The following is an 11,535-nucleotide window of genomic DNA, read 5'->3' on the forward strand; positions in this document are numbered from 1 at the left end:
CTCAAAGACATTACGGGGGTTTTTCCCACTTCCAGGCCTTTGTTCACGCAGACCCTCTGCCGGGAGAGTCCACTCCTCTTAGGAAACCCTTCGGGTCAAGCTCAGACGTCACCCCCTCGGATCTGAAGACCCCCTATCGGGTTGTCACCCTCGGTGCCAAGCGTGTGCTGTGCTCAAACACGGACCGGCTTCAGCTGCTGGGAGCCCACATCCCCCTCCTCTTCCCCCCTTGAAGGCAGGGACCCGCCCCCGTTGCCTCCGCGTCTCTGCCTGTGGACGTGGGTGTTCGTGGACGTGCGCGGTGAGGACAGACTTCCGTCCTGGGGCGGGCGGGGGCGCTGAACAGACCTGCACAGGGGGAGACCCCGCGGGCACCCCAACCCCCCGGGCCAGATGCCGTCCTCGGCACCAGCCCAGCCCCTCCAGCCCAGCAGACGGAGCGCTCTGACCGCATCGTGGTCACTCTGAAGAGGGCCTGTCCCCTCTGCAGAGAAGCAGGAGGCAGGCAGGGGCCCCAAAGTGGCTCCAGGCCCCGAGACGTCCTGCACTCCTTGTCTTCGGGCTTGGATGTGGGGGCACCCAGGGCTCCTGCAAAGCCTGAAGGAACTCTCGGGGCCCGCGGGGGGCTCCTGTGAGCCTGGGGGAGAAGTCAGAGTAGAAGACGGTCTCAGGTCCCCGCAATCTGGGGCCGGCAGGGCGGCTCCTCTGGCTCGTCCTCCTCAGAACCCTGGGGCAGACTGTGTTCCCAGCAGGCCTCCCAGGCCACCACACAGTGATGCCGCGGCAGCGTCTCCTCCGGAGCTCACAACGCAGGGTCCTCCGGCAGCCTTGGGCAGGTATGTTCCCTTTGGCTGACAGACTGACTTACAGTTTGATTTTGTTTTAATTTTTCAAGCTTGGCCCCTGGCAGCCATTAGGTGCAACTGGGCATTTCGGCTCCCGCGAGGCAGTGAGAGCCGGGAGCCCAGTGCCGCCCTCTCTGCTTGGCGGGTGCCGCGGGGTCGGCGGCCAGTGCCCCACCCCCGATGGTCGTGGGGGTCGTTCCCCTGGTTCCTCCCCACGCACCCTGTCGCCTGCCTGCCTGTGCTCACAACTGATTGTGCTGTCCCAGCCCGTGTCCCCGGGCTACACGGGGAGGTCAAGAGCCTTGGCCCCATCGATCTGCGGTCACATGATCCATGCCCCCACCTGCCAATCCTTGGATTTGCCTCCACCACTGCCCCCTCCTCAGGAAGGAGGCTGGGCCGACCGCACCTGCCCTGCTCCCTGGCCTCACCGCCCGGATGGCTACAGGTCAGCACGGCAATGAGGCCGGGCCCCGGGAGCCTCGAGAGCGGCCTCTGCGGCTGGTGGCTGGGGACTGGGGTGAGCAAGCCCGGCCTGCTGGGTGCAAGGTCAGCCCTGTCCAAGGACGTACCAAGACGCGTGACCAGCCAGGCGATCCCGTGCCCGCTGTCATGTCGGCGAGCTTTCTGGAGAAGCCTTGAAAGGAGGTCTTCGTAGCCACTCGGGGGTGAGTGATGGGGGCCGGGGGTGGGTGGCACATTGTCCTGGCAGAGTCCCTGGGATGGGGGACGGCAGCTGTGGCAAATGCCCGGCACCCAAGGCCAGAGCTGTTCAATCAGGCAAGGCGGGTAGTGCCGAGCCGTAGGGGGTTTGGCGTTATTGTCAAGTTTTTTTCTTTTTTTCTCGTCAAGTTCCCGGTACAGAAGTGTCTCTCCTTGCCCCCACGTGTTCATAGTGCCTCCCGGCTGAGCGCCAGGAAGATGCCGCCCAGTCTCAGAAAGAGCTCAGCTCGCCGGTCACTGGGGTTCTTTGTGCCTCTTCCCGGGCTGGGGCAGCGACCTCCCTCTCTCGGGGTGGACGGCGTCGGTGGAGCGGTGAACGCGTACGAACGTGTCCGCGCAAGTGGACAGAGCCGTGGGTCTGCAGGCTCGGGACGCATCACACCTGCTGGGAGCAGGAGGCAGTGGGGCCCCGGGGGCGTCCGCCACCATGCACGGGCCCCGCCATCCCTGCTCCTGGGCCACCTCTCGGTGCCTTTGCGCAAAGCCTGCCAGAGGGACCCGGCTGGTGTCCTGTTCCCGTCACCAAGGCTGTGGGAGACAGAGGGGCCCCCCGCCCCCCGTGATTAACCGCCTTCCCTTGTCTAGCGTACTCGGAAGCGTCGGCTGGTTTTCTGCTGAACTTAACGCCGTCTTCTCATCCTCTGCTAACGTCGTCTTTCCTCTGAGCCCGGCCAGCGAAGGAACAGATGAGACAGAGAATTTACGGCAAAGGCCGGAGTTCAGGACAGCAGGGATCCCCTGGGGAAGGGAGTGTTGAAATCCCACGTGTTAGGATCGTCCTTTTATTATTCCTGATAAATGCAGCTGTCGGGAGGGGCAGCCTGATCAGGGTGGGCCGTGGGAACTGGGCTGGCAGATGCCGCCTCCCGGCTGAGACGAGGGCTGAGCACAGCCAGACCCCACTCTCTGGAGCACCTGCGGCGTAGAGAGAGGCCTCCACTGCAGGAAGAGGGGAGATCGCCCGTGGGGAGGCTGGGGCAGACCCTCCGAGTCGGGGCAGAAGGGCCCCCGCCGAGGGAGTCAGGTGGGCGGGTACTTTGCGCAGTTGTGGCTGTCGGACAGACTGAATGAGGCCGCCCTCCGCAGGGCGGGTGACGGTGACCCCAGGGATGGGGGCTATGCTCCCAGCAGGTGCTCTGCTGCTGCTGGTCTGGGAGCCCTGAGGCCTGGGTCCTCACATGATCAGGCCCTACACCTGCAGCCCCACAATGCCAGGTGAATTCTAGCGGCCTCCGTGGACAGGGAGAGAGGTTCAGGGCCGAGAGCGGGGCTTGGAATCCCAGCCCAAATCCTGTTGACTCGCCGGCAGCCTGGGTGGTTGGCTTAACCTGTGGCTCCGTTTCCCCAGGGGCAGAGCAGGGGCGGTGAGGAGGGCCCTGGCCTCCCGGAGTCTCGTGCAGAGCGCGGAGATGCTGATGGCACTGCAGCGGGCTGAAGGCAGACGGCCACAAGCTCGGACACTCCTTGCTCCCCGACTAAGTGCCTTGGTCTGCGGCAGGTTCACCTGCTCTCCTGGAGATCTGTAGACCCTGGCCTGCACAGGGAGCACCCAGACTTTCCCAAACAGCAGCCCGGATGCCAGCAAGTCTGTGCAGGGTCAGGCCCGTGCAGGGTCAGGTCGGCACCCGACTAACGGCCCCAGCACCTGCTTCCCCTGCTCGTAGCCCCCTCCCTCTTCCCACACTTTCCCCTTTGAAACCTGCCAGCTCTGCCTGGGCAGGAGGTTGGTCTTTGAGACGTCAGTCCCCCGTCTTCCCAGGTGGCCAGCTCCCTGAATACAGAAAGCTTTCTCTCTTGTCTCTCAGATATTGATTTTCAACATCAAAGAATGGAACCTGGGTTTGGAGCCAGGTCTCCGTCCGGCCACAAGATAGTCTATCTTCAGCCGCTGCAAGTGAGTGTATCCCTTCTTCGGGAGGAGCCTGGTCGAGCACCTGCGGGTCGGGCCCTGGTCATCAAGGCCCTTCTAGGCTCTGCCCCCAGCCTGCCTCCCGCTGCCTGTGGGGTCTCATGTTCCCCTCCAGACGGAAACACACCCTGCTCCTGGGCAGGCTCTCGTGATTTATTCGAAAACCACTCTCGCTGTTTCTGAATCTGGAGGGTGACGGCTCGGTGGGGAGCCTCGGTGGGGCTTTGTCCCGGGGCACGGAGACTCCAGGGCAGCACAGAGGGTCCCCAGAGAGAGACCAGCCTGGGATGTGGAAGGCAGAAGCGTCGCTTCCAGCCCCGTTTCACTCACTGAGGTGGCCGCAGCTTCCAGCCGGGCTCAGGCGGGGGCTCCGGGGACGGCACGTGTGGCGGGGTGAGGGTGAGGAGACCACAGGCGTGTTTAAAACCACCCCGAGGCTCCTCGACTTCTTCCTGATTCCCTTCTGCCACCTGCTCTACCTGAAATGCCACCTGCTGGCCCCCATCACGTCAATCCTGCCCGCTGTCCCAAGCCCTGGGCACCCTCTCTGCCTCCGGCCGCCCCCGAGCCTCCTGTGTTCCCGCGACCATGATTCACCGGGTCTCATCCCCACGGAGTCCGCTGAGGAGGACGAGCAGCTGGGCAGCCGCCCCAGAAATGGTCCAGCGCGGGGAGAACCTGCGGGAAGCATGGAAAGGTTTGTTGCGTGCCTGGGGTCGTAGGTAGGAGACATTTCCTTCTGCAACATTTTTCAGAATTTCCTGAAACTTCTACAAAGTCCATCTATAACTTGAATCATTAGAAAAATATTTTGCTGGGAGGAGGACACTTTAAAAATAGATGGCTGGCGCTTCTTGCCCTGAATCCAAAGCCCTTGGCTATTAAGCTCTTAAAATCTTTGTCCTCCAAAGGAGCAACCTGTCTCTAATTCCAAAGTCCACTCTCAATAAAGGGGACAAAAATACCGCACGACAGATCAAAGGCGGATGGAGAGGACCTTGCGCTGCACTGGCGGAAAATGGAGCAATCCTGGGCTTCTGGTGGGGAAACAAGAAGCATTAAAAGATGCCATCGCAGCACACGCAGAAGCGGGTTTCTCTCCGTCCCCAGGGTCACAGTGCGTCCTCCTGTGATGCCGCAGGGCCGGCGCAGACAGGCCGGCGAGGCTCTGGCCGCTGCGTCGTGACTCTCGTGGCAAACTGATGAACTACTCGTGTCCCAGGAGGCCCGTAGGGGAGGAAGCGGGGGGTTAACGTGCGTCCTCCGGAGCCGCGGAGGGACAGGGTCCTGCTGGCGGGGCCGTCCAGGGAGGCGTCCTTTAAACCCGGCAAGTGCGCCGGCTGCCTCCTCTCTCCAGGCAGGGCTGGCCATTCCCCAGCCTCGGCCTCTCGAGTTCAGGGTGCCTCGTCCGGTCGGGCTCTATTCTCCGTGAGCTCTCCCCCTGGTTTAGGGGGTTAGCACTCGGACGTCCATCGCCTGGGAGAACACGGAGCTCGGAGCATCGGGGGCTGGTTCTCGGGGGTCCCATGGCCATGAGCGGCTCAGTGAAGATCCGGAGGCAGAGGCCCTCGTGGCCCCTGGCAGAGTATCTCCAGGCTTCTGTAACCTGTGACTCTAGCCAGCTGAGGTACTGATTCCCGGTCACTGTCATTCTTGACCACCCGGCCCCATGCCACATGCGGGAAGACCTCATCTCCCACCACCTCTGCTTCTGAGACTCCTCCAAGAGGGGCGCCTTTGTGTTCGGAGCAGCGAGAGGCTCTCTCCTCAGAGTCACAGTGGGGGACACCTGCTCCGAAGGGGGTGGTCTTGGGGGTGGGGGGGCGAGCGGCAGGAGGAGGAAGTCGGTTCTGGGCGGCGGTCTGGCCCTGAGACTGTGCAAATCCACTCTCCCCACACGGACGCAGACTTCCAGCATCTGAGGAGCGTTCTCGGAATCAGACACGTTGTCGAGCACAAAGACAATTTTAGGAGAGTCAGCTGTCCCTGTGCGTGCCCACTCACGGACAGCAATGGCCCTGCTCTGCCGCAGATGTGGCTCTGGGAAGAGCAGGATTTTCAAAGCTCAGTCCACCAAAAGTGGCCACGGTTCTCTATTCTTTTGTGGACACCAAGAAGGAATGCAGCAGCCTTTGACCCGGCGTGCAGGGAAGGGGGACCCTCGCTGTGACTGCCCTGGGACCTGGGTCACACGCTGGGGGTTGAGTCCAGATGTCCGTCTGTCCAGCCCACAGCTGGAAGGGCGTCTCTCAAGCATCCGTTCATAGGATGGGGAACGGACTGTTCCAGGAGGAGAGGACGGTCGTCTTGGAAGCCGCACGGCCACACTACTGAGGCAAACCACTGATAGATGTCCCTTCCAGGGACTTGGTACTATGGCTGTCCCCAAGCTGTCCCCAGGCTGTCCCCAGGCATGGGGCTTCACTGCTGTGTCAGCCTGGACCACACCCTCTCAGCAACCAGCAGGCCAGGCTCAAGTTCTTCTCCATCTGCTGTTGTCACGGACTTAACGGTGTCCCCCCGCCCCCTGTACTGGGGTGCTCGACCCCACCCCATACCTCAGAGCGCGGCTGTACTGGAGAACACACTCTCCAAACGGGCCTGGCCGTTTGCTGTTTTTGATTGTTTTTTTTTTTAAGTCGGCCTCACGTCCAGCCTAGAGCCCGACGCACGGCTTGAACTCATGACCCTGAGACGGAGACCTGAGCCGAGATCAAGAGTCAGACGCTTCACCGACAGAGCCCCCGAGGCGCCCCTGGGAGAAGGGTCTTTTAAAGAGGTGAGTAGGGTAACATGAAGTCAGACGGGCGAGTCCCAACCCCATACGGCCGACTGGGGTCCCTATGAGAAGAGAGGCGGGCACAGATGGGCCCCGAGGAGGGACGTGTGAGGACAGGAGAGAGAGACCGAGGAGGGGGCTCAGAAGAAACCGGCCCTGCCCACCCCTCGATCCTGGATGTGTAGCTGCCAGCGCCGTCACCAGGTCCGTCCCTGTGTGTCAGCCCCCAGCCTGGGGTGCGGGGCTAGGGCGGACCCGGAAGCTGATACGGTGTCCCGGTTGTCAGAGCTGCACCGTCGTCAATGGCTATCGGAGGGGCCAAGGGGAAAGGTGAGAGGCGGGCACCTGTCCCCTCGTCATCCCATGGTCCCCAGTCCCAGCTCAAAGCCAGGTCACAAGCCGACTCCAGGCAATTGTTGCGAAAGACCCTGAGGCCCCATGCCGGCTCCGTGGGAAAGAACCTCATGATTGATGAGCAGAGGCTGTTCCGGGCAAGGGAAGGAGGCGTGACAGATGGGTACCATCAATCTGCCGTCTTCTAGAACACAGGGAGCCCCACACGCGCCAAGGAGAAGTCAGGGGAGCCAGAGCGTGCTGGGCACGGTTTAAAGGCCGAACAGTCCCCGGGCCACTTCCCGGCCAACGTGCCAACCGCTGGACGGCAAACAGATGTCAGCGTGACTGCGACCTCCGGTCAACTCACTGTGGCCACTCGAGCATGGCACGATTTATGCCCATGGAAAGAACGCAGTTCAGTCCCCACTGCCCCGGGCCTGGACCGTGGGGGTAGAGGCACAACTTCCTGTCTCTCTGAGCCTGTCGCAGTCTCCGGGGAGCTCGGGGACCTCTGCCATCACACCATCCCAAGGACACGGACGAAATGCCATTTTGGGGTCCATGAGTTCCGTGGGGCCAAGGGACAAGGAGACGGATCTTTTAGAAGAAAGACCGATGGCCAAGGGCTGGGCCTCCCTGCCTGGGGCACGCCTCCACTGAGGGGACAGCAGTGTGGCCCAGAGGCCAAGGGCATGCCTCTCAGAGGGCTACTGGGCTTCCCTCCCTGCTTCCTCCCTCTTTCCTCCCCCCTTCCTTCACTGGTTGGGGAGGGGCGGAGGGAGAGAGAATCTTAAGCGAGCTCCACACCCAACACAGACCCAGACGCCGGGCTCCCTCTCACAACCCTGAGATCCCGACCTGGGCCAAAATCAAGAGTTGGATGTTTAACCCGCTGAGCCACCCAGGCGTCCCTGGGCTGCCTTGCTTTATATTAAGCCAAGACAAATTCTGGAGTAGAACAACACAAATTTTTAATTAAAAAATAAGTGATTTTTTAAAACGTTGAACATAAAAATAGAGTGTAGTCCTATGAACCAAACATGAAATGTGTGCCTTGAGACCTTCTACTGAGGCCCCAGGGCACACTCCTTTAGGGGGTCTTTAGTGGTTTTCAGCAGGGAAGCGGAAGGAGCTCTAGTCTGAGTAGGAACGCACCGGCTGCACCTGTCCTTGCCTTCGGGATGGTGAACACTTGAAGGTCAAGGTGACGGTGTGGGCCCCGAGGAGAGGGCCAGGGAGGCACATGTACTGTTTTCAGACTGGACCGTAAGCGAGAGGCAAGAGCTGTTCTGGGCGGCGTCCGGCCAGGACCGGACTGCAGGGGTGAGGCTGCGCAGCCGGTGCCCTCCGGGGAGCTCGTTGGTGTGCAAGCCCCTCTGTGCCACGGGGGCCCCGCGGAAGCGTGTGGCCCCGGGGGTGAGCGGTGGGCTGGGGATGCTGGGATTAGGAATCCCAACCTCATCTCCTCCCCTCAAGGACAGTATCCTTCCAGGTTTCCCTTGAAATAAGTTCCCCGAAGGGGCTCTGCCTAGAAGGGCTTGAAACATCCTTGATCTTGGGAGCACAGCAAGGATCCGTCCAGAAATGTCCAGCCATCGGGGCACGTGTTCAAGAGCATGCAGAGAACCCTGCCCTGAGCTCTGATGTCCACGGCGAAGATGCGGCCGACTGCGGACGGGACGGCTCACGGGACTTCCTTTATCAAACGCCTACTATGTGCTATGTCCTCAGCCATGTTTCCCACCACAGCGTGGCCAAGAAGTCAAATGGGTTCTCAGTTTACAAATGGGAAGTCCGAGTCTCAGAAGGAATTAGAAGCTCCCGTGCACCAGCCAGCCATGATAGAGACGATTAGAGAGGGACCCTGCCTGCAGCCTCTGTACACATCCCCCTCCCAAGCGCAACTGGTAATCACGGCTCCGGGCGAATGCACTCGGTGGTGTTGAGTGCGGACTCTCGGTCACGGATGTCCTCCCCCAGGACAGGGGCAGCACAGGCGAGAAGGACCCAGACTTCACAATCCCAGGAGCTCCGTCAGGAATACCAGCTCCCCTACCCTGAGCCGACCTTGGGCGACTTCTTACCCAGAGAAGTTGCTTCTCTGCTCCCAGGAAAGCAAGGGTAAGAACTGCGGCCCCGGGAACTCGGCAGCATCCTGACAGCCCTCAGCCCGCGGCGAGCGCTTGCAAAACTGGACCTCCTGGGCTTTAGAGCAACTTGTCACGGTCATCTGACCAAGGCAGAGCCGGGAGCAAGTGCTGAGCTCAAGAATCCTTCCCTGCAGACCCTGGAGAACGAAGCCCAGAGTCAGGGCCCACTCGGAGTCGTCAGGAAATGTCTGAATGCCCGTGAGCCAGCTCTCTGACTGTAGGAACATGGGATGCACTTGAGGAATATTTTCTCCCCAAACAATTAAAATAGTTGGAAGCGTCACTTCTAACGTTCCCACGTGGACCTCAGTGATCTAAACAATTCATTGACATGGACCCGTTCCAGAGCCTTCGACACCAACATTCAGAGCCATTACGGTCTTCCTTCAATCCAGAACTTACTGGAAGTATTAGTCTCAGAGTCTTGGAACCTTGTCAATTTTATAAACACTGTTCTTTCTAGCGTGGCCGGACAGGAGAATTTAAGGACACTTTCCTTGCTATCACTTTATTTTCCACTCCAATCATGGCAGCACTGTTGAATTTCAAAGATACCGTGCACAAACCACTGTAGGACGACAGCCTTTCAGTCTGTGCCATGATAGTGCAATCTGGTTGTGTAAATATTTGTTGGAGAAAGATTAACTAGCAAGTCAGTGTACTCGGAATGGCTGCCTCGCTCATTAGCCCAGGAAGGAAACAAACAGGAAAGATGAGCCTTTCTCTACATCACAACTTACAAGCAGTCACTGAACATCCAGACAAGTTACTTTTTTTTTTTTTTCCAGGCTAATTAAGGTTCTTCCTATTGAAAAAAAAGGCTTCTATTTCACCATGACCTTGCTCAATGTAAATTTATACTTTAAATATGTAACGGGCAGAAGTTCTCTACAATCTTCCAAATTCATCTGACTTCAGAGACCCATTATACCTCATGCATTCGTTGCCTGCGTATTGTTCATAAATAATAAATACGGCCAGAAAAAAATGACTGGGAATTAATTGTTCAGGACAAGAGCACATTCATGCAAAGATTTACGCTTCAGAAATGAACAGCTGGCCCTCGATTTCTCTTCCGGACAAATGTGAAGCTACGGGTTTCAGAGCAGGTTCCCAGAGATAAGCGTTTGCTCGCACAACCTCCCTCCTAGTGGGTCCTCAAAGTGGGTCTTCTGCGGAGTCGCCCCAGCATGGAACCTGGCCCCGAATCCAGTTTGTAAGTCACATTGTACAGGCTCGGATGTGTGGCTTTATGATGTCTTTCTGCAGGCTGGCAAGGGCCACCGTCAGGTTCGTACTGTTCCTCTCGAGGGAGCCTTCAGGAGGCAGAAGGATTTGCAGGCTTGAGCCCCCCAGCCCCTAGGTGTAGTACCGGACCCTGGACGCAGGCGTGACATAAAAGAGTTCGAGGGCATGGCCCGGCCGAGCCGGATACTCGGGTCCTCTGCTGGGCTCCAGGGAGGCCCAGGGAGACCCACAGAAGGAAGGCGCTGATGCAGACCTGGGCGGGAGCAGAACCGTTCCCAGCCAGGCCTGCATGGGGGGCTTCTCTCTGGGTCCGAAGCCACACCGTGACCTGAGAATCTAGGGAGAAGGTGCGTCCCTTTGGTCCTTCCTGACAGTCTTTCCCTTCCAGAACTTTCCCAGTGGGCAACAGAGAGTCTCTTACAGAATTCGGTTCCATATTACATTCCCCAAAACACCTCCCGGAGGCATTCGGCACACGGATCCCGGGACAGATCTGAGAGATTGCCTCAGGCTTTTCGTTGTAGATCGGGACAAAATCCGACTGAGACCTGGCATTTCAGAAAAGCTGCCACCAACAGAACTTTTCCCCGAAGTTACATCAGTTGTGACCTTCATCAGCCACACTGAGAAATGTCTGTTTGCTGTGACTGTCAGCCCCGAGCAGGGACACAGAACTTGACGCGAAGGCGTCTGTAACTTCGATCCAGCTCCACGCACACCCCCTCCGGCTCCCCACCCCGGAACGGAGGGCCGAGGCCCGGATGCAGAGGAAGGGGCGGCTCGGTCCGGGGGTGGGGGGCGCGCCCCGGCTCCGCGCGAGCTCCCGACTCAGGAGCCCCGAGCCCGCAGCCTCCTCGCCGGCCGCGGCTCCACCGCCTCCGCGCCCCGGGCCCGCCCTGCCCGCCGACCGCGGCGCGCCCCGGGCGCAGAGGCCGCGCGAGGGGTCCCGGGCAGCTCCGGCGGCGGCGGCTGGACCCCGGCGGGCGGACCCGCGCTCGCGGCCGGCGGGCTGGCTTTGGGGCCCGGCGGGGACGGCCCGGCCGGCGGCGCGGACGCCGCTGCGGCGGGTCCCGGGGAGCCCCGCGCTCCTTACCTGGCGAAGCCGTCCCGTGCGCTCGCGGGTCCCGGGCCGGCGGGGCGCCCGCTGCGGGGCGGGGGCGCGGGGCGCAGTCCAGGCCCGGCTCCGGGGGCGGCGGGCGGCTGCGGCTGAGTCAGCGCCCGGGAGGAGCCGGCGAGCCCGGCCCGGCCGCCGACAGGGGCTGAGAGCGGAGTCGCGGCCGCCCCGGCATTTTAAAGGCGAGGCAGCTGGATGCCGTTCAAGCGGAAACGCAGGGCGAAACTTGGCCCGCGGGGGGCGCCGGGGGAGGTGGGGGCGGGGCGCCGGCGCGCGGGGAGGGGGCGCGGGAGCGGGCGGCCGGCGGGGACGGGGGGCGCAGACGGGGGCGCGCGGGGGTGGCAGAGGGCTCCCGCTGGGGAGGGGGCGTCGAGGCGAGGGGGTGGCAGGCGGCGGGAGGTCGGGGGGCGCGGGGGGTCGGCGGGCTCCCG

At 61.1% G+C, this 11,535-nt stretch overlaps 1 protein-coding gene across 1 annotated transcript in view; it reads right to left on the minus strand.

Annotated features, from left to right (window-relative positions):
- The window catches only part of CTXND1 (cortexin domain containing 1), a 46,002-nt gene extending 34,755 nt beyond the window's left edge, over nucleotides 1–11,247 (minus strand). Inside the window, exon 1 of the mRNA XM_045067254.1 lies at nucleotides 11,084–11,247. The gene's annotated coding sequence lies outside the window, so the exon portion shown is untranslated. The remainder of the gene's footprint in view (nucleotides 1–11,083) is intronic.
- Between the last annotated feature and the right edge of the window lie 288 nt (nucleotides 11,248–11,535).

The sequence above is a fragment of the Mustela putorius genome, unplaced genomic scaffold (genome assembly GCF_011764305.1).
Source record: "Mustela putorius furo isolate JIRA1106 unplaced genomic scaffold, ASM1176430v1.1 tig00003875_pilon_pilon_pilon, whole genome shotgun sequence".
Lineage (NCBI taxonomy): Eukaryota > Metazoa > Chordata > Mammalia > Carnivora > Mustelidae > Mustela > Mustela putorius.